Source organism: Acomys minous (genome assembly GCF_964271855.1).
Source record: "Acomys minous genome assembly, chromosome: 13".
NCBI lineage: Eukaryota > Metazoa > Chordata > Mammalia > Rodentia > Muridae > Acomys > Acomys minous.
Genome location: NC_140495.1, coordinates 95,606,432 through 95,629,897, shown reverse-complemented (window position 1 = coordinate 95,629,897; position 23,466 = coordinate 95,606,432). Strand labels below are relative to the sequence as shown.

General features: G+C 43.9%; 1 protein-coding gene and 1 long non-coding RNA gene across 4 annotated transcripts in view; one reads left to right on the top strand and one right to left on the bottom strand.

Moving 5' to 3' along the window:
• CABCOCO1 (ciliary associated calcium binding coiled-coil 1) overlaps positions 1-23,466 on the top strand; it is a 104,087-nt gene that overhangs the window by 35,320 nt on the left and 45,301 nt on the right. The gene's annotated exons all lie outside the window — the stretch shown is intronic.
• LOC311581904 overlaps positions 1-23,466 on the bottom strand; it is a 77,018-nt gene that overhangs the window by 30,281 nt on the left and 23,271 nt on the right. For both annotated transcript variants that reach the window (XR_014773924.1, XR_014773925.1), the window contains exon 3: positions 13,757-13,944. This is a non-coding gene — a long non-coding RNA (uncharacterized lncRNA). The remainder of the gene's footprint in view (positions 1-13,756; positions 13,945-23,466) is intronic.

Sequence of the window (23,466 nt, the reverse complement as noted above, 5' to 3'; positions counted from 1 at the left end):
TTTAAAGTATAAAGTTGGATAAACAAAATGAGAAGCCTTTGTAACAATCCACTGTAGCCACTGTCTTAAGGAAGAGAGAAATGTAAACAGCATTCAAGTCTGGGCAGATTGGAAAAGAAAGAGACAATGGAAAGGTAGCTACTGATAGCTTTTCTCCTCTCAAGTTTACCCTTATAACGTATATCCTGAAATCACAATGCCTTATAACTCCAACTCCAGAGTATCCAACGCCCTCTTCTGGCCACCTCCAGCACCTGTACTCACATATGCATACCCACACTCAGACACACAAATATATACACAGTTTAAAATGAAGTAGGTCTCTAAAAATTATATCTAAGCTTGCACAAGTGGTGTTTTTTTTTTTAATTTCATCTCGAAAGAGGTTTCTACCTTGAATTAGGCCATTAGCAAGCCACTAGAAGGCAACACCACGCAGCATGTAATTTGTCGTTTGACCCAGTGGAATGGGTTATGCTGAGAAAAATCCATCAGAAACTGTTGTGTTGAAATAACTTTATCTGCTCTCCCTGGCATGTGTGACAAAGTGACTGGAGAATCTATCACTTAAAGAAAGTGGTCGATGTTCTTGCCCACAATTCATCAAACTTCACTCTCGCCCTTTTCCCTCAAGCTCTGAAAAATAATCATCCTCCCTTAAATATCAATCTTTTCAGAGAAATTTGGGCGAATTTGTCTCTAGCCAAACAATTGATAAATGGCAGGTGCATAATTTAAAGATGGTTTCCATAGCAGCTCACCTGGCACCTCAGCTCTTGAGCCTGTCACTCAAGTGTTCCTGCCCTCCTGGACCACTGGAGCATCCATCTCCACATGTCTGTGGCCTGGTCTTTGAATGAACAAGGCTTGGCTTTTGGTAATTACATTTCCCCACTTTCCTCCACCCGGGCATGTAAGGCCTCAGCTGCTGTTCTCTATTTCTTTGCCGGTCTAATATGATTATTTGTTCACTGTTGAGCTTTAGAAATGTTTTTACTGAAGGAAGGTAGAAAAGAGAAAAGGAGGAAAAGAGGGAGGGAGTGAGGGAGGGAGGGAGGGAGGGAGGGAGGGAGGGAGGGAAGACACAGAGGGATTTTTTTTTTTTACCAATACTATGTTTCTTTCTTCAGCATTGATTCCCTTGATAGAGATCACGATCTCCTTTTTCTGCCTTAGAAGCTAACTTCTAAAACTATAGCTCTCCATCATGGGGCACCAGCCATTATTACTTTTCTTGGTTTGCCCCCACACAGGCCCAGCTACATTCAACCAGTGCTCAAAACTTTACCAAATTAAGTGATGAATACTAATAGAAGCAGTATTTCATTGCCTGATTTGAAAACACCACATTTAAAAACCTAAGTCAATCTTTAAACTATAAAATGACCATTCACTAAGCCCTTTACTAGGGCTCATGTGCTGCCTCGAAAAGAAAATTTGTTTCCTTTACTCATGTTTAATTATCAAATTTTTCTTTCCTATGGAACACTGTAGTAGGGTTCGTGTTTTTCCTCCCAGCCCCAAGCTCCTGGAATAATGATTCACAAGACTCAAAATATATTGACAAATGCCTAGGTCATATAGCTAGGCTCTTCTCTGACTAGGTCATAACTTGAAATAGGCAACGTATACTAATCTGCATTCTGCTATGTGGTTGGTTACCTCTGCTCAGGTACCATGCATCTGTCATCCTCACATCTCCCCAGACGAATCCTCCACACCTGACTTTATCCCTGAATCTTGTCTGCATGCCAGATGTCTCACCTTCTCTTCCACCCTTTCCTATAGGCCATAGGTTTTCTTTTTCTTTAATTGATAGGCAATGCATCCACACAATACACAAGATATTTTCTCAACAGAACACCTTGTGAAATGGCAAAAAATACAGCTCATTAGAAGTCAACATGCAGATACCAGATGTCTTTGCCTACTTCAGAATTGTAAATTAATACTTGGGGGTAGGAGGTAACTCTTGACAAATATAAAACTCAAGCATCTAAAAGAAAGGGAATGGTCCTCTTGATGCTCTCTGTAATTCCAAGTTGCAAATTAATACAAAAGACTTGTGCTTGCTGATGGGGCTGCAGCGGTGACCCTGCACTTAAGAGCCTGCACTGTTCTTGCAGAGGCCCTAAGTTCAGTTCACAGCCTCCATGTCAATTGGCTCACACACCTGCAACTCCAGCTGGTAGGGATCTGATGCCCTCTGACTTCTGCAGGCACCTGCATGCATGTGCGCAAACTTTAATACAGACACAGGCACACACACACATAATTTTTTTTTAAATTAAGGCATATCTACACAAGAAGATGCAGAAATGGCCAATAGACTCGCGCAAAGAATTCCACCATTTTCAGTTCTCAAGGAAATGCAAATTAAAAGCCCTTTGTGGTGGGTATGGCCTGTCACAATTTTAAGGTCAGCCTGGATACACAGTGAGTTCTATGTGAGTTCATGGTAGGCGAAGGCTAAAGGGAGGCTCCACTTTCAGGGTGGCTCTCCCACCCCAATCAAAACTCCTCCATCCTGAAAAGTTTAAACTGCAGCGCCCTGTCTTGTGAGAATGTGGTGATAAGCACCTCTACAGTGGGCTGGCAGGAACTGAAATGGGTCAGCATTCCAGTGACAACCGGGCAATTTTGAAACATGATCAGTCACCTTTCATGCAGTTCTATACTTTGCCGAGTTTATCTCAAGTAGATAGTAAGACGAGGGGCAGGAATATGAGTGTTTGTGTGCAATATTGAAAAACAACTATGAAATAAATTGTGATATAGCTTGGGGTGGGAGTGGGGGTCTATGTATGGGTATGCATGGTCCCTGTGTGCAGGTGCCAACTGGGGCCAGAAGAGGGTGTTGGATGCCCTGGATGTGTTGTTATAGGGAGTCATGAGTGGCAAAACAAACTCAGATCCTCTGGAAGGGTAGCAATTATTCTGAAATGATGTGCCATCTTGCCAGCACCTGGACAAAACAGAAGGCGGGGGGGGGGGGGGCGGTAAAGAAAGGAAGGAAAACATTTTTTTATTTATGTTCTTTTGTATGCATGTAGGCAAGAATATGCACTACTCCATACTTTTAGAGACCAAAGGACAAACTGCCAGAGCTGATAGTTCCCAGGGATGGGTCCTTAAGCTTGGCAGCAGGATTCTGCCTTCTGAGCCATCTCCCCTGCCATGTCTTAGGTGTTTGGAACAGGATCGTATGTATCACAAGCTGGCCTAGAACTCGGTCTTTTTGTGGATGACTTTGAACTCCTGTTCTTCCTGTCTCCATCTCCTAAGTGGCACCAACAAAGAACCAAATGTTAAGACGTGTTCGTGGAGTGAAGTCACTATGACAGAATATGGAACATTATCCATATCATGTCCATATGGTCTAAGAAGACAACCAATGAAACGTGCCTATTGGAAATACAGTTCCTGCTTCAATCTCACACGGCTGTGTATTACCGTAATTACCTTATTGTGGGACAAGACTTTCCAGCCCCCAAGAAGCTGCGTAGCATAGAACTAGGCTTTCTATCAATTCTCTCCTTAGGGACCCTGACTTGACACAAATCTTGGCCACTTTTGTCTTTGTGTAACCCAGACAGACCACTCCCTCCACTTCGCCATTTTCTCATCTCTACATTGCGCTCGCCCGCCCTCCCTCCCTCTCTCCCTCCCTCCCTCCCTCCCTCTCTCTCTCTCTCTCTCTCTCTCTCTCTCTCTCTCTCTCTCTCTCTCTATCTCTCTAAGATTTATTATATTATTATGTATACAATATTCTGCCTGCGTGTTCCTGCAGGCCAGAAGAGGGCACCAGATCTCATCATAGATGGTTGGGAGCCACCATGTGGTTGCTGGGAATTGAACTCAGGACCTTTGCAAGAGCAGTCAGTGCTCTTAACCTCTGAGCCATCTCTTCAGCCCCCCTACATTGCTCTCTTGCACTATGGACACTCTTGACACTGGTCTGTTGTTACGATCTGCCAAAGACTTTCCTGCTTAGAAAGATTTTGCCCCAGCAAAGGGCTCAGCGAAATGGTTCAACCTCCTGTCGTCCTTCAGATCACCCACTGGCCACTGGATCTGCCTTTTCTTTAACCCCTCTGTAAGCATAGTTCTCTCTGGCACAGTGAACTGCGGCTCAAACCACCTTCTCTCCTTCTATTCTCTCATGATATCCGTTCTCTCAAGGGCATCTATCCCTCCTTTATCCAAACCTTTCTATTGTGAGGACCTCAGATGAAGATGACCAAGTGTTCCTAATGACTGATAAGTCCAGCAGGGGCTGATATCACTCACAGTTCCTCAGGTTATGCAGCCTTTGCCTTAAGCGTGGGTGTGTGTGTGTCACATGACTCAGTTTTTCTGCCCCCACACAAGTCAGGCTGGTCTCCTTTGTTCCCATGTCCCATAACCTCACAAAACCAGACTGCAACAGCCTCTCTCTCTCTCTCTCTCTCTCTCTCTCTCTCTCTCTCTCTCTCTCTCTCTCTCATTTCTTGCTTAAAATGTCTCCCCTAAGTTCAGAAGCTCAAGTGCTAAGCATTTCCTGATCACCCTGGAAATGCCCAGACCACTGTGAAGGCTCCCCTCTTTATGTTGGATCGCAATTTTTTTCTTTTCCTATTAAAGGTCAGACCCTTAGGGTATTACCGTGGTCTCCTTCTCTGTCTCTGGGTTCCGAGTTCTTGGATCCCAGTTGGGTTTTTGAGCATATATCTAACTTCTCTTTTCTTTCTGGCTCCCATGCTTTAAGAAGCTGCAAGTCACCATCCTCTCCTTTATCTGCCTTATTTGCCAAATCACAGGCTAACACGGAGGACGCTAACTGAATCTCCCTTTCTTCTTCCAATTTCTCATTTACATAAACCAATTCCTGCTTTAGACAAATGAAACCTGATCGGCCGCCATTTTGGCCACAGGTGCATTTCTAATGACGTGCCACAAAGGCCAGACAACCTCTGCCTCTGCTTGACTAACACGTCTGTGAAGTTTCCTCTAAAGCTTTAGCTGTTTTCAGGGCATCTCTGTGATCATGTGGTGGACCCCACTCATCAAGCAGGCATAGAGGAAGTCTGTGATTCCTTCCACAGACACTCAATCTTGATGACTCGGCCTTAGTTGCCCTTCTCATTACTTATAGCAAGACCCGTGCAACTGCTGTTATAGCACAAGGCACACTAACCCACATCACTCAGCAAAGGGCAAGTCTGTCACAATGTCCTCCACGGATGCTCCCCCGACTCCCCAGGCTCCTCAGCCTCAGCTGTATGCTTTGCTACCCATAGCCAGGACCATATATTCACTCTTCTCCCCTCTCATCTTTGGTTCTGCCCTGCCCCTCTTTGGACACCAATTATGTTGTGTGACAAAGCTGTTTCCAGGAAGAGACAACACACATGTCTATTCACCACAGATAGGAAGCCCACAAGAGACCCAAGTTCCGGCCTGGTGAATCAATGAGTTTTATTGGGGTTACTTACATGAATATGGGTGAGGTGTTACTTACAGGAATACAGGTGATGAGTTACTTACAGGAGCAGAAATGACTCAAAGACAGCAACATCACCAAAGCCCACCCCATGTGGGTGACAACTCACAAAGCTGGGAATCTGGAACACACTGCAGAGCCTGAGGGCAGCTCAACAGGTTGGAAAGTCTCTTTCCATGTGACTGATCTAAACCTCTTACAGGCATCTTGCCTATTTTCTACTCCTTCAAGGCAGCTGCTCTGGACTCAGTCTTCTTTGAAGCTTGGCCTGCCTCTCGTCTAAGGCAGACTCTTTTCTTTTAGAGTTTAGCCACGCAGGGTAGGGCCTAGTGAATCTGGCCAGTTTCAGGAACTTCCTTTAGCTATTTTGAATTGTTTACCTTCCTGCTTAAGGAGCATTCCCTGCAAGATGGAATATTACATATTCCAGTATTGCAGGAAATTGTTACATAATACACCTAGAGGATATTTCAAGTTGCTGATAGCACTCACTCTTTATTGACAGTGTACCAAGTAAGTCTGGTTCTCCTAAGCTCTTGGGTCTGTATGCTAAGATAGTTTTCAACCATCAGCACGAGGCTGTTTGATTTTAAGAGTACAGGCATCAATATCAAAGTTTGACTTTGGCCTCTTTATTTTCACTATTCAGCATTATGTCTTCCTTGCATTTTTTTTTTTTTTTTACTTCAGAGACTTGCACACCATGAAAGCGCCTGGATTCTTTTGAAGGGCTATATTTTATGATCACATGATTAGGCTGCATGCTTTTCTTTTCTACTGCAGATGAAAGTTCCATAGTTATTCGAGCAGGAGAGGCGTCTCGCTATTTTCAAGTTGTCTAAATCACACAACACAAAGAATGTCCAGGGCAAGAAAAGTGAGATCTAGAAAGCAAGGACTCTAGCCGCAGAGATTTGCTATTTAAAGTCTTATCTGGCCAATAGATGGCAGGCCATAGAGGAACAGATGCAATTTGAAAAAGGCCAACATGTCTCTGTTCTGTGATCGCATGCCCACAGAATCCATTAATAATCCCAGATCCAGTTCCCAGATAAAGCAGCCTTTTCAGTGTTGTCTGAGGCGTCCAGACATGCCCGAGGTAGCTGCATCTGTTTGCACAGCCCAAGTGTTAAAAGGAACATTTTCAACTGTTTAAGGGAAAGCAACCTGGACTTCTCTCTGAGCCAGCAGCCTCCGAAGAATAGGAGGTTCCACTCAGTGCAGTAACAAACACAGAAAGGGATCAACCTGGTCCACAGAGCTCCCAAGGACAAACGAAAACCAGTAGATTGTCTGGAGCAAGATTGGAGCTACATAAATGCTCTTTTTAAATAATGAAATTATCCAAAATTGGAGGGGACAGGCTGGAGAAGACTTGAGCTCAGGCCTACCTCCCTCTTACGGTACTGACTCTTGGCCCAGGCCTTGGCACACAGGCCTCGGCAGTTTGTAATCGATCACCTATTTTGACCAGATCTGAAGCTTCACAATGCTGCTCGCACTGGAATATTTTGTCCAACTGTTCAAGGAATCGGCTGAGAATTGCGTTAGTTGATTTATCCACAAGTACGGCATCATAAATCCCAGATTCTTCTAGACAGTTTAAGCTATCCTATCCTCTCCAAGTGTTCATCTCATCAATAAGGCCCATAATTTGCACTGTGCCGGTCCTAGCCAGGGTAGCGCATATAATAGGATGGTCTGGTCTCTGGGGCTGGGGATCAGAGAGAAATGGCTGTTTACACAGATATCCCACACCCAGCTCTAAATTGCAGGTCTGTGTTAACAAATATAAGCAGGTACAAGAACCTATATATATATATATGGTTTTTTTGGTAGCTTTCTTTAGAAAATGCTCTGTCATACTCCTCTGTGGTGTTTGTAGGTGTTTGCATTTGATGACCACCATCTTTAAGGTTTGGCGTGTACTTTACACGTGCCTGAGAACCAGCAATAAGGATTGCGTTGTGCACAAAGTACAAGGGAAGGGCCCAGTGGGTGTGGGAGGGGATAAGAAACAGGTAGAAAGAGGCTGGCTGCCTTGTTGGTATTCTTAACTGTGAGCACCAGCAACGTTCTATGCAGATGACGACCGGACAAAGAGGGAGCACCCTGCAATGTGCTCTGTGGTAAAGCAGGTGCTGCTCAGGGGCAGACATAAGGCGTGGATGATGGATGAAGGAGAGGGGTGGGTGCTTGCGTGGGTCCAAGCATCCCTCTTTCTTCTGCTTGGAACTCTTAATGACAGCAGCAAGAGAGGCAAGATTAGCTTCCAGACTTGGAGGGTTGGAGTTCCCACCCGCCAGCAGTGGCATGATGACATCACAGGAGGCAGAAGCAGCCATGTGCCCTTGTTTCCAGATGTGTGTACCTAGGACACACAAAAAGTTTCATCCGTTCCCCCCCCCCCTCCTCAACAGTAGATTATTTTAGTACTGATAACTTAAAGAATTAAGGATTTTTCAGTGGAAGAGATGGAGGATTTTGGTGGGGAAAATGTACCTATGCTGATGTTTCAAGGCTTGAAAAATAGAGAATGATCTATTCCTTAAAAAAAAAAAAATCAAACTGTCCTCAGTAAACATTGTGTATTAATATTCAGTTGACAAGTCAGGTGCCTCCTCTGTCTTCCTAACTCCGATAAACCTCACTGAGGCAACATGGCCCCTACAGGCCACTGCTGTTAGGTGACCAGGGTGTTGTCCTTTACAGCATTAGCGAATGTGTATTCTGACCAGAGCTGGCTTTAAGCCTAGCTCTTCTACACACACACACCACATACACACACACACACACACACACACAAACACAAACACACACACACGCACACACGCATGCACACATGCATGCACGCACGCACACACATACGAGGGACTCAGTGTGGTGTGTTTAAGTTTTAGAATTGTATCAATGGGTTGTTGGGGGCGGGGTTGTCCCTGGGAGTTTGGGGAAAGTAGTTATCTTTTACTATGTGTATCTTTTACATTACTTTTAAAGTGGACATTACAAAGCAGGTGTCCCAGATGGTCCAGACTTGATGTAGTCCCTGTGTTGTATTTAAACGTCCTCCTGCTCTCCCGCCCTCAGGCAACAGAGCCCATGGCCCTGCTCTGAAAGAGTGAGTACTGAACTTGTCAGTGGCTGGCTTTTGGTGGAAGGGATGAAATGCCTCCTTCAGAATTAGTCTGTAAAGAAACCGTGATGTTCTCTTGAGTGCACTCCCTCTGTCCCCACTTGCTCCCTACTGTATATTAATTGTGACCATTATAGATTTTATCCGGACATTTTTATGCAGAAATAATGCAACTTTATTATACTCATGATATTTCCCCCTCTGCCTCCCAGCATGCTGCCCCTCCTCATTTCCCAGGTAGTGGCCTTCTACCTCCATGTCTTCATTTAAACCCTAACTTACATATGTAAGAGATAACATACAACATATTGTCTGCTATGTCTAGCTTTCCCCCTCTTAACACAGTGGTCTCCTTGACCTAGGAACTTTTCTTAGAAAATGTATGATTCCACTCTCTGTAATGGCTGAACAGGGCTCCAGTGTCTTGTTGTGTGACCAAACTTTCCCTGGGGGGGGGGGATGCAACACACACACCTACTCACCACAGATAGGAAGCCCAAAGTACGGATACCGCCAAAGTCCAACTTAGGGAGCCAATGAGTTTTATTGGGACTATTTCCACACGAGTATGGGTGAGGAGTTACTTACCAGAGCAGAAATGACTCCAAAACAGCTGCATCACCAAAGCCCACCCCAGCATGAGTGACAGCTTACAAAAGCTGGGGACTTGGAGCACACTGCACAGCCTGCAGGCAGCTCAATTGGTCAGAGAGTGTTATTTCAGGTGGCTCGGATGATCTAAACATTTTTCCGGGCAGCTGACCTAGTCTCAGATTCTTCTTCCCAGCTTGGCTTGTCTGGCTGAGAGTGACCCTCAGCTACGCTTCTTTCTTACTCTGGGAAGGAAAGGGCCCAGTGAGTCAGGTCAGTTTCAGGGACTGCCTGTAGCTCCTCTGAATTGTCTACTCTGTCTTAAGGTGCTTCTTTGAGATGAAATGTGTCAATTTTAAAGGACACTGATACACAATAGGCCTGTGTGCTGGCTTCCTTGACATCTATGCATTGTTGATTCTTCTGTGACATGGGACACCCAGGAGCCACTGCAGAGGTCCCATAGCATTCCACAGTGTCATGTGCATAGGCTTGGCTGAGCCCAGCGAGAGCATAGGTTTTCTTGATCACTTGATCACAGCCTTAAGAGTGCTTGAAGAAAGGCCCCTGGCAGACCCGTCCTGAGGTGCCTGTTCCATAGGACTCCATGTCCCTAAACATCCATTTAAGCAGAACGATTTATTATAAAGCCCTAGGTAACATATGTCTGCTCCCTTCGCTGTGTGTACGAAGCAACCCACCCACAATTGCTCAGTCTCATCTGTGTCGCTACCAGTCTCATCCTGTCCAGTCTGCCTTGGGTGGACACTCTTAAAACAATGCTATAACTCTGGTTCAGATAGCCAGTTCAACACTACTGTTGCTCAGCAAATATCTACACACAACTCAACCATCAATTTCTTTTGCCTTATGCTAAGAGACAACCATCCCTTGATTGATATCTTAATGATTCACACTAATGTCCAGAGAGACGCACTTAAGTGTTTGGAGCTAATCTTCCTAGAAACAAGGCTTTGCCCTGGCAGCCAAGGCACGTTCCCTCACATCTGAACCCTTTAGATACCCAACCAACTTGCACAGTCCTTTGTGTCTGCCATGGGAGCCCGTACACACCTCTGCTCCCTCACAAGCAGAACTGTGGTGCAGTGAAAGCCCAACAGGGGCTTTGATGTAAGAGGCAGTCCCCAGGTTGACCAACTCAAACATTTCCAAGTCTTGGTATTGCATGAGACCATTAGCTATGTGGTTATCACATCTACTGAGCAAAACTGGTTGGGTCTAACATCCTTATATGTGCTTTGGGGCTTAGTATCTAAGGTCATCAATTTCCTGTACAGACCATACTTTTACCATGAGTCTCTGACGTCAGCTTGCTCTACAGCCCTGGTTGCTCACCACCCGAACACTAGCAACACAAACTGACATCCATTAGGTAAACCACTGAGGCTGCAACTTGCAGCCAAAGGAAAGATTTGGGTTAGTAGAACAAGTTGGATCAGAAAGCTTTCTGGTGATCTTTGAACGGAAGGAATTGACTTGAACAGAGACCACAGAATAAAGTGTAAAAACTGAGCAAAAAAAAAAAAAAATGCAAGGCCAATCAAGATAGCTGAGCATTTACCATTTGCCTGGTGCCTCCAAATACGTTAGCAATGCTCAATCTGTGCACCCTTCCAGGCAGCCGTAGGAGGTAGGTGCCACTTTAAGGATTATGGGACCCAGGAAGATGGCTGCATGCTTAGCCACTGTCCCAGATGCCTTCGGGAAATGTGATGAAGACATTCAGTAATGAAGGATTGTGGGGCCCACTTGTAGGTGACATGTTGATAACCCTCGGAAGTTTCAACAGTTAAAACACAAAATGGGACCTAGTTCAACTTTACTGCCTTCCAAACATACATTCCTTAAAAAATTAAGTGTGGCATAAATAACATCGTAACAAAGTTATTTTAAATATTCATCACTTTTACAACCCTCTCAACTTCCTTGTGCTTTCTACCCAAGAACCTTCTGATGGTCTCGTTCACACAGTAAATAATGCTAATCTATTATGTGTGCTTCCCTTAACACACAGTGTGTGAAAATGGACACGCTACATGCATTAAATTACAGCCACAGCTGAGGAGAGGGAGGCGGGTGCAGTTCATCAGCCTCTGATAAATAATGAATGTATTTTAAATAATATGACCATTAAGTACAAATTAGCATAAGTACTAGAAATGCACTTTTTTTTTTTTAAAGTTGAATGTTTTCTTCAGATAAACTCTTTGGTTAAAGTTCCGAATATTTAATTGTTCTGTTTTCACAAAACAAAGACAGACCAGCAATTCAACATCATGAACTGTCCAGGTAGCAGCAGCAACTACCACAACAAGGGATGCATGACAGGACATAGTTGGGTGTCTTCTGTTGATTCACTAGACTCACCTCTGCCCTCTCTTACCCTGCCCCATTCTCGGGTACCACTGCAAGGGAAACCCTCACTATATGGGCTTCCTCCTTGGGCCTCTGTCTGGGTCACTGGTGACATGAACCAGGGATGTGAACAAGAAGTGGTTTTTCTCTCAACTGCCTCACTGCTGATGTCACCGTCTTTTGAGACTTCTCTCTCCCCACAGGCAACTACAATAGCTATCCCGACCCCTTCTCTCTGGATAATGGCAACCTGGTTCTTCCCCAACCCTGATAACCCCAGAATTAGCAGACACACAACAAACATATCATTACTTTCCCCCCAAGCCAGACTTTTGCAAGTGGCCCCTTTACTCAACCCACCTCAATTACTGTTTTTCACTGTTGGTTCCTTTTTTCTTTCTTTCTTCAAAATTTGACTATAATAATTGATACCAGGAGAGAGGCCCATGAATTGGCCTTCAGAGTGCCATCTTGGATTGCATTATATGTCTGGATAGTGTGTGTGTGTGTGTGTGTGTGTGTGTGTGTGTGTGTGTGTGTGTGTGTGTGTGTGTGTGTGTGATCCAGATAACACTGGGCAGGAGTGGAGGAGAAGCTGTGAAACTGGGATAGAATCAGGTTCTATGACAGAAGAGAACTGAGTAGAAGCCTGGGCAGGGTAGAAGCGCTGGTGCTCATGTAGGACCTGAGACTGTGGCTACATCACCCAAAAAAGGAATCACTAGTCTGCTCAGTGGGTCGACTGACAGCTGGACTCACTATTGTCTAACAGACAATAAGGACGATGGGCTCTAGTGTTGAAGGGAGGGAGGGCCCTGACAGCTCAAGAAGTTGAATTCACATATAAACAGTTTACAATTTCCTGACCATAACTTCTTTCAATGCCCTTGTCAAGACACTAAGAATACCTTGGAGGTGGATCGCTGTGAGTTTGAGGCTGGCCTGGTCTACAAAGTGAGTCCAGGACAGCCAAGGCTACACAGAGAAACTGTCTCAAAAAACCAAAACCAAACAAACAATCAAACAAAAAATACTGTGGAGGTCCCCACCATCACTGGTCACCATGGCACTTACCGTGCACTGTAAGCCAACTCCTGAATATGGGAAGCTTAGAACCATGTTTGTGAAGGAGACCATGCTAAGGGCAGCAGTCTCGACTCACCAGTCCCTAAATGTATTTGTGTTTTCCTAATCGCTGAATGGAATTCTATGCTATTAGTAAGATACTAGGATGGAATGCTTCTGTATGTGCATGGGTGCGCATCTGTGTGCAGGTACACACGCACAATAGAGGTAGCATCTAGCGTCATTCTTCAGCTATGGTCCACAGAGTCTTTACTGAGATAGTGTCTCTCACTGAGTTGGAACTTGTTGAACAGGCTAGCCTCTAAACCAGAATGCCCCAGACATCCATCTGACTACACCTTCTCTATGCCAGGATTGCCCCATGGCCTAGCTTTTTAATGTGAATTTTGGAGACCAAACTCAGATCCTCATGCTTGCACGGCAAATCCTTTATCTTTCTTTCTTTCTTTTTTTTCCCCCTGAGACAGGGTCTTTCTGTGTAGCCTTGGCTGTCTTGGACTTGCTTTGTTGACCAGGCTGGCCTCCAACTCACAGCGAACCCCCTGCCTCTGCCTCCCGAGTGCTGGGATTAAAGACATGTGCCATCACACCCAGCCTGTCAAACCCTTTATCAATTGATCTATCTCACCAGCTCACAGTTAAACATTTTAAGGGAAATTGTCAGTAAAATCTGCAGCAATCACCAATGAATGTACCCTGTATACATAACGTGAAAATGGAGACATAGTCCTTAAATCAGGCAGAAGGCACACACACACACACAAGCTGATGGGAAGGCTTGGGTCAAAGGTCAGCACTCCTCACACATCCCCACGGTAGTTTTCCTAATCTCTGCAATTATTTTATTTCACCTACAAAACAAGAGGGGTTCTGTCCTTTTCTAGCCTCCCATGTCACAAGGATTAAACAAAATGGGGCCTGACTGGGGAAGGTGACTAAGTCAAGCCAGCAAGTTAAGCTTGCTCCTGCAGTGCCTGTGACCCAGAACAGGAGACTGCACTACAAATCTGGGGTGGAAAGAATTATCTGTTACCTTGTTTCATACCCTGGTTCCTGACCCAGACCAGCACAGAGCAGATGCTCCTCACCATGAGTTGAGTGCAACTGTGGCTGCGTTTGAGGAGGCCACATTAGGGATGATCCCTTTCTTGTCTTTTCCTTTCCCTCAGCTGAACTTCCTCCCTCCTCATCACGGAGTGTAGTGTCTTTATAGTCAGAGATACGCTCTGGAACCGCCATCTTGGGACATGCCCTCTGTCTCAGTCCGTATGTGCTGCTGTGACAAAAAAAAAAGTCATCTCTTGAGTGGCTTAGAAATAACAGAAATATTTCCCACAATCAAAGAGGCTTAGAAGTCCAAAGTCAAAGAAATAGGCAACTTAGTGTCTCAAGAATGTTCACTTTCTCCTCCTTAGATGGTACCTCCTTCAGGTGTCTTCGCTGGAAGAGAAAAGCTCCCCGCAGCTCCGTTAATAAGGCGCTAATCTATATGAGGCAGGAATTCTGTCCTCAGGGCTCACTCACCCGAAAAGCCTCACCCCAATACTGCACACTTGAGTTAGATTTCAATATGCATATTTCAGAGGAACACACACTAAGACCACAGCCAAATTCTATCCTAGAAGGAGTATTACAAGACATAAATTACAGAGCGATTGAAATATGTAGAAACTCAGAGGACTCCATAAATCTTGTTTCTCTTGCTCTTGTCCCTTTAGTATTTCAGATGCTGAGCGTGTTACAGGCTCTGAACTAAGCATCCGTGATAGGCCGCTGGACAAAGCTCTCGTTCCGAGAGCCCATACGCTAATCGTTCCTTTTATGAAACCCCTAAATATCAGATTACTGCCCATGGGGTTGCAAAAATACTTCTACGCCTTTTATGGTTAAAATGCTCCAGGAATTTGGACTTGATCCTACTTGTGAAAGTCATTGCAATAAATCCAAAATGAACAGACACAGAAAATAGTTAACATGCAGCAGTGAAAACTTTGAAGAGGCAAGCTACACGGTCAATTCTACATCCCATGTTTCTGCAAATCGTAAGAGACACTTTACAGCATTTACACCCCCCCCCCAAAAGAGGCTCACCTAATCATCTCTAATGGGAGACATCAACTTGTGTCACCCAAGGATTATTCTTAAAAAATGCACACATTGTCTGACTTTACTTGAAATAAACAAAAAGCTTAAATTAGATTATTGCTTAGACATGGAGTCATTAAAATTAAAATAAGGCCAGACATTTGGAATTAAGTCCATTTAAGAGAGTCACCTTGCATTAAATCATGACTACAATATTTGTATTGTTTTTGAGTTTTATGCCTCAGCCATAAAAACTCAGTAAAAAAAAAAAATTCGTAATAGATGCGCACAGTAGGTGCACAGTGCTTTTACTCAAATTCCAAACACCAGATGTAGCCTTAAAAGGCATCTATTTTACATCCAACAGTCAACACAAACACCCACCGAACCATTAAAGGCAAACACTCTAAGGTTTCAAAGATCATTAAAACCACCAGTTTCCTGACTCTTCCTTTCAAATTAAAACACAAAAAGTACATGTCACAAGTGCAGTTCAATGCCCTCCTTCCTTCACTCCTTTTCCCTGGAACTCTGGCACTACAGCTGGGCCTGACATGTAACCAACCAAGCCAATGGGGGGGGGGGGTGAGGGGTACTTTATTTATAGATTTTTGTGTGCTCAGCGGCTTTGCAAAAAAAAACCCACATTTTTTTCAGATGAAAGGAAATATTTGTGGCGGGGGGGGGGGGATGAAAAGCTGTTTTCGTCACCCCAAAATGAGGAAGTAAGTTAGGCAGGGGTGAGCATTTGTCACAGCCTGTGGGACTTGATGCGCATGTGTCCCGCAGTTTAGAAAATCAGGTTTCTGTACCCCAAACATGCAATGCAGTTTTAAGTACATAGTGTATTTACTAACCATAAATTAGAAGAAATGTGCCTGATCGCTGTTTTTCTGTTGAGCTCTTTGTGTGTGGTTGGTGCAAACTTTGTTTTATGCTACAGATATCTAATGCTAATACAGTGTTATGACTAGAGAGCCAAAATGCTGAATGTGTATGTATGCATGTTTACATGTGTGTCTGAGTATGTATGTCTTCCTATGTGCATATTCATATGTGTGTATATGTGTGAATATATGGTATATATGTATATGTGTATGTCTGTGTGTCTGGGTGTCCATGTTTATTTGTGTGTTTATATCTGTCTTTTTATGCATATGTCTGTGTACATGCCTGTGTGTCTGTGTGTATCTACATGTTGTACGTAAGTGTGTGATCATGTCTGTTTGTGTGTTCATGTCTTTAGGAGTGTCCATGTCTATCTGTGTGCACCTGTGTGTGCCTGTGTCCTGTCTGTGTCTGCATGCTACCTATGTGTATGTGGTGTCTGTCTTTGTGTGTGTGTGTGTGTGTGTGTGTGTGTGTGTGTGTGATATGTGTCTAGATGCTGACTTTGCATATGTCTGTGTGTCTGTGTCTGAATGCTCACTTCAAAATGTGTCTGTGATTCTGTGCTATCTGTATTCTGTCTGCCTCTATATGTGTGCTGTCTGCCTATGTGTATGTTTGTATGTGTATGCTGTCTGACTGTGTACATGTCTGTGTAGCCATCGCACCGAGACAGTGATGATAACCTTGTGATTGCTTCTTTAAGAAGCCCTCAGAGGTCACTGGAGAGACTGTTCATTTCTGCTGCACAGTCTGAGCCTCATGTAGTGGTGGTGCTGTTCATCTTCATTGACTATGCAACCAATGCAGAGATGTCCTCACTCTCTCAAACAGTAGGAATATGTTAACAATAAAAGTTTACAAATAATTCCAAGCATATTTTAAAAAAAAACTTCATTCAAAATGCAGCCCTTTTGGCTTGTGTGTCTTTTATTCTGATGCTGTACCTAGACCAGAGCACTCTTTAATTAGGGAAAGTAGAAAGGGATGATGCCCAAGGTCCATCTCAAGGCCAGGACCTTCTAGGACTGTCGGGCCCTAAGGTGCTGTCTTAGCTTGGGTTTCTATTACTATGATGAACCACCATGATCAAGTTGGGGAGGAAAGGATTTATTTGGCTCACACTTCCACTGCACAGTTCATCATCAAAGGAAGCTAGGCCAGGAACTCAAGCAGGGCAGGAACCTGGAGGCAGGGCGGAAGCAGAGGCCGTGGAGGGATGCTGCTTACTGGCTTGCTCAGCCTGCTTTCTTATAGGACCCAGGACCACCAGCCCTGGGATGGCTCCGCCCACAATGGGGTGCACCTTTCCCCAACACCCACTAATTAAGAAAATGCTCCACAGACTGCCCAATTCTGTGGAGAGATTTCCTCAATGGGAATTCCCAGCTCTCAGATGACTCTGGCCTATGTCACGTGGACATAAAACTAGCCAGCACAGATTCCAAAATCTCAGAGAGATACAGAGACTTCTGAGTGGCCCAGCACTGATGTGCTATCTTACCCCTGTGCACTTACAGAGGTTTAGGAAGGAACTAGAAAAATAGGGGAAGAGCCCTACAAAGCAGAGAAGCCAATAGAACGATTGACAGCATCCTGAGACCAGAAAGGTAGAGTGCATGTTGACTTGCCAAAGCAGCGAGGAGGATCAGGTGACAGAGAGGCAGGAAAAGGCTGCATGTGCAGGAACAAGGTCACATGGTCGGCGTAGCAGAAGTGCTCCATTCCGGACACTGGCTGGTGTGTGTGTATGTGTGTATATATATATATATATTCATCAGAGTGGACACTTTGGCAGGAGTCAAGCCACAAGATAGGGAAAGTTCAGAAACCAGAGGAAAGCAGGTCAGTGGGCGTGACCTTGGAGCACTGCCTTGAGAGTCAGGGGTCAGTGGTCAGCACCTCCCCTCAGCAAGTTTGAAATGTATGACCCAAGTCAGCCTAATTCCTACATAGCTGGAAGGAAGCGATCTGCTCCTGTTCCAGCCTTCCCGGGTGAGGTAACCAGTTATCTATGGAGGCCCAAAGATGGGAGCTATTGCTGAAGACAGTGGACCACAGACGGAGAACAAAGCGTCAATCCAGACTGTGTATGCCCGAAAGGTTTTTGTGAAATGCAGGTGAAATAGTCTCCGGGGGTACAAAAGCTTGAACGTTCATCATGGGCGGACTCACATCACAGGAAACGTCGAGGTGTGTTCGTCAGGCAGGGGAGAGCGGTACCTTACAGAAGTCCTCATAGCAGCTGCATGAAGAAATGGTAGCAACACAAACGGGCCCCTGTGTGGATCGATTCTTAACTAATAAGATAAGGCATTGCAGAAAGTAAAAATGAAAGCAGTGCACTGTTGGATTTATGTCATATAGAAACTAAAGTGTAAGAGAACATTAGTGCAGGCACCAACAGGAAAGAGATAAGAAAAGATGCCGTCGAAAGTGACTTTGCACAAACCGATGGACTATCATTTAAGGTAGACTGGATCAAGTTGAAGGTGTACAGTGTCCCCACATAAATACTTAACCAAAACTCATAGCCAAGAAGCAAATAAAAGAGGGGAAATGAAATAAAATTAGTTTCAACCTTAAAGAAGGCAGGAAAAGGGGCAACGGGAGACCAGGAACAAAGAGACACAAATGGTGACACCGCAGACTTAAACCCAACTCAATCAGTTGGCACTTGAAATGTACCAATCCATGTAACAGGGCCAAGCTTCCAGGGTGTGCACTTCAAACACAAGCGTGCAAGCACACAAGAAGTGAAACGAACGGGGAGGTGGGTATCAAGTGTCTACTTCTTGTCCTGTTGCGGTAATAAAACACCCTGACGAGAGCAACTTCGAAGGGAGAAAATGCGTCTTCTGACTCAGAATGTAAGATTTCAGTCCATCATAGTGGGGAACTGAGGAGTGCAGGGACTCTAAGCAGCTGCTTATTTCATATCCTCATCCAGGAAGAGGACAGCGATGAACACTCGCTGCTCAACTCCCTCTCTCTTTGTAATTCAAGACTCCCGGAGAGGGGATGGTGTCACCCACGGTGGGCAGGTCTTCCCACTCAATTAACATAATCAAGTGGATCTCTCACAAAGGTTGCCAGATGTTATCTTTAATCTAAGTAATCCCTCATAGATTTGCCCAGAGACCAAATTCCAGGTGATTCTAGTCTCTGCCAGGTTGGCAATCAATACTAACTGTAACACCCAGTTAACCGTAGTAAAAAGAAAGCGGTAATAGTGTCATAGTCATCAGCTGATGTCAGGCTTACCCAATTGTCAGTGAGAAGGTTACTCTACCGTGACAAAGAGGCCAACTGAACCAGAATCCACGGCCACTCTGTACATGCATGTACATCATAAGAGACACTCAAATTGCAAGTAAAAATTCAACAGAACCATGAGAAGTTGATAAATCCACAAAAACAGATTTCAACACTTCCTCTCAATAACTGATAGACTAGGGAGATAAAATTAGCAAAGACATAAACAATTTGACTAAAGCTAGCAAACGAGTCAGTGTAATTGACATTTATAGGACAACAACACAGACAACACAGACAACTACACAAACAAAGGATCCTGAGAAAGCAGCCCACACATTCTGCACTATGACACAGGTCGTGATTTTTTTACCATATACCAAGTTTTTTTATTGAAACTGCATTAAGTTAAAAGTCAGTAATAGGGGCTGGAGAGATGGCTCAGAGGTTAAGAGCACTGGCTGCTCTTCCAAAGGCCCCGAGTTCAATTCCCAGCAACCACATAGTGGCTCACAACCATCTATAATGAGATCTGGTGTCCTCTTCCAGCGTGCAGGCATTAGATGCAGGCAGAACACTATATACATAATAAATAAATCTTTAAAAAAAATAAAAGTAAAACACATTTTAAAAAATAAAATAAAAGTCAGTTATAGACATCAAACGTGTATAAACAATAGTTCCCAATAACATAACGATACAAGAAATAACAAAAGAATCTTGAAAGATATGAAAACAGAAGCAAAGCAAAACTTACATGACAAGGCTAAATCAGTAAATGAAGGGCAGGTCAGTCTTTGTTATGGGTGTGGTGACTAGTAAGTTGGCCATGGCCCAGTGGATTCCCCACCCCCCACCTCCATGTGTTTTTAGACAGGTTAAACTCATTGAGTTTTGAAAAGGAGAAAAAAGAAAGGAGAGAGAGAAGGGGGAGGGAGGGAGGGAGGGAGGAAGGGAGGGAGGCAGGAAGCTGGGAGGAGAATCCAGGGAGCTGGGCAGAGTTGGAAAATGACTATGATCAAAATACATTGTATACATGTATGAAATTCTCAAAGAATAAACAAAACTATTATATTTTAAAAAATCTTAACTTCATGGCCTCAACCTTTAACTTGAAATTCTAGCAAATGAGAGAAGATTAAATACAACCAAGCAGAAGAAATAATAAAGAACAGAGATCAATTTTCAAATAATGAGGCTTTTTAAAAACTCATTAAAACTGGTGTCTCTAGTATGGATGAGCAGGAAACAAATGACAGGAGGAGAAGGCGAAGCCACCAATATCAGAAATAAGAGACAGCAACAGCTAAACCTCTACAGACGTAAAGTCTAAGAGAAAGGACCCGGAAGGAACACAGCCAGGTCTAAGATTTTACAGCCCCACCCACCCCCCCCCCCTTCTGACTTCATGCGTCACTGAATCATAGGCTCTGGAAAAAAATTCCAAGATTCCTGGCTGCTTCTTGCAGAGGAGCAAGGTTGTGCATGCATGTGGCTGCTCACAACCATCTGTAACTTTAGCTCCAGGGGCTCCAGTGCTATCCTATGGCTCCTTCATGCACCTGCATATATGTGGTGCACTCACACACGCGCGCACACACACACACACACACACACACATACACACACATACACACACACACTCACACACTCACTCACATATGTAAAACATGATCACGTACAGAAGGCTCATAAAGACAATTTTAAAAACTGAAAAATAACAAATTGAACATGAACGAGGGGATATAGAAGGAAATGAAAGACATGAGTAGAAATTAGGTTTAAAAAAATACAATAATAACAGTAGTAAGCTTTGGGGTGGTTCTTCAGAAAAACTAATGAAACTGAAAAATTCCTGATAAGGTTATATTTTTTTAAATATAAGGATGGCAAAGACTACAATATGGTCAACAAAGCCAGGTGCCTAAGGATCAGAAGGCACTCAAGGATAAGCATTTCCACTGATTTTTCATACTATGTAAAAGTGATAAAGTTTGGACCATTTTAATAGCTATGTATCAAATAAACTAACCCAAAATCCTGCTCCCAAGGAAAGCTCCCAAGTCTGTGTTACTTAATAATTAGGAAAGAAATGAAATTAATTTTGAATGCACCTGCAGGGTATATAGAAAGAGATCAGGATGAGTTGTACTGGCCAGACTTGACCAGGAGGATAAAAAGAAAGAAAAAAACACTCTGTATGCTCCCTCCTCTCTGAGAATGCATGAAAAAAAAAAAAAAACCAGAAACAGAATATTAACCAATCAAACCCAAGAATGTAACACCTAATGGTTCCTGAGACCGCGGCAAGTATCTTTGCAGAATGCAAGAACCAGTCAAGGAAGCTGCACACACTAATAATAATGAGGGATTGTGTCCTCTTCCTTGGGTGGTGCAGAGCAATTTTATCTCATAAATCCAATGCGTAGTCATTATGAAACCTATTAGCAAATGCAGAGTGACGGGGGAATCTCTTACTGTATAACTAGACTTTAAAGGTTGCTGCAAAGCCTACATCACACATTGCCATCAATGGTCCCCTACCAAAACCTAGCCTCCTGAGAGTCAGGGAGAGGCCATCTGTCACCAGTGCCTCCTCTACACCGGCAGCTCCATACAGTCTGGAGAAACAGAAGGAAGAAGCCTGGGAATATAGAATGGGGAAAGTGGGAACTGAAGTGCTTATCACATGTGACACTCGTGTATCTGTAGAATAGAAAGGTATTTGCAGAAAAAAAATGATGAAACCTGTAAAAGAACTTGTCAGCCAATTGAGCACGTGACAGATAGACGGGGTAAGTTTTCAATATGCCAGGCAGAGGCAACTAGAAAAGAAAACAATAATATGGCATTAGAAGAACATAACAAAAACATTAAGCGTCTAATTACAAACGTCTGAGGCATACTTGCATGCAGACAGCAGAGTGCTATGAGCAAAACTGAAGCTGTACCTTGCCATTTGGCCTTTTAAGTGTATGAAGAAATGGGGGGGCAGGGGGAGGCCTTGACAAGTAGATCAGTGCTTAAGAGTGAGAAGTGCTCTCACAGAGAACCCTGCTTCAGTTCCCAGCACCTGTAACTCCAGGTCCAGTGATGTCAACATCCTCCTCTGACCTCCAGGGGCAACTGCATTCATGTCCACATGCCCCACCCCCACCCACCCACATATGCACATAATTAAAAATAAAAACAAATGCTTAAAATAAGTGAAAAATATCAGTGAATAAAGGCAAAGAATAGATAATGCTGAAGATTCCAATTAAAGGACATATTACTGTTCCAGGATTTATATATTGATAGTGATTTCAGAACACTGATTAATGTGTACTGGCATAAATGTGGGCAGGCCACTGGAAGGAAATAAAAGAAGAAAAATACAGCCATATTTACATAGTCATTTACAATATGACATTACGTTTTAAAGAGAAAGAAGTGATATTTTTCGTAAATGATTAAGGGTTGAAAGACTATTTTTCACAAGGAAAACAAGAAATTTGGACCTTCATTTCACAATATAAGGAAATATCCTGTCCACATAAATTATAAATTTCAACATGAAGGTAAACTACTCAGTCTTCTAGAAGACTGGCAGGATAGCCTTCAACAGTGCTCTCTCTCTCTCTCTCTCTCTCTCTGTCTCTCTCTCTCTCTCTCTCTCCTCTGTCTCTGTCTCTCTCTCTCTCTCTCTCTCTGTCTCTCTCTCTCTCTCTCTCTCTCTCTCTCTCTCTCTCTCTCTCTTTTCTCTGTCTCTGTCTGTCTGTCAGTCTCTCTCTTTTCTCTGTCTCTGTCTGTCTGTCTGTCTCTCTCTCTTTTCTCTATCTCTGTCTGTCTGTCTGTCTCTCTCTCTTTTCTCTATCTCTGTCTGTCTGTCTGTCTCTCTCTTTTCTCTATCTCTGTCTGTCTGTCTGTCTGTCTGTCTGTCTGTCTCTCTCTCTCTCTCTCTCTCTCTCTCTCTCTCTCTCTCACACACACACACACACACACACACACACACAGAGAGAGAGAGAGAGAGAGAGAGAGAGAGAGAGAGAGAGAGAGAGAGAGAGGTTAACAATCCATGCTGGTCTTACAGAGGACCCAAGTTCAGTTCCCACAGGCACACTGGATCACTCACAACAACTCTAGCTCCAAGGATCCAACATCCTCTTCTGGCCTCCTTGGGAACCTGCACTCAGTGCACAGACCTGCACACAGACACATAGTTAAAAACAAATGTTTTGTTTAAAACTGGAAGATAAAATGTGTGACAAAAAAACATGGTTACATAAATAAATGAGGAGACAAGCCCCTCACCTTGAAATGGGCAAGAGCTTGAATGTGTAGTTTATGAGTGAAGATCTCCAAAGGTAAGATTTTATTCAGCTTTGTTAGAAATCAAGAACCCACAAACTGAGCTGCCCATTGACTTTCACTGTGGTCTAAATCAAGAATGTCTCTGTCCGTAGCTGAAACCCACCCAGCAATGATAGCAGGCTCCCCAAACGAAAGTTACCCAGGTACAAAGCAGAAGCCAATATCCTCTTGGCCTTGGTCCAGCTCTACACTGGTTGCATTCCTGTGCCTACAGAGG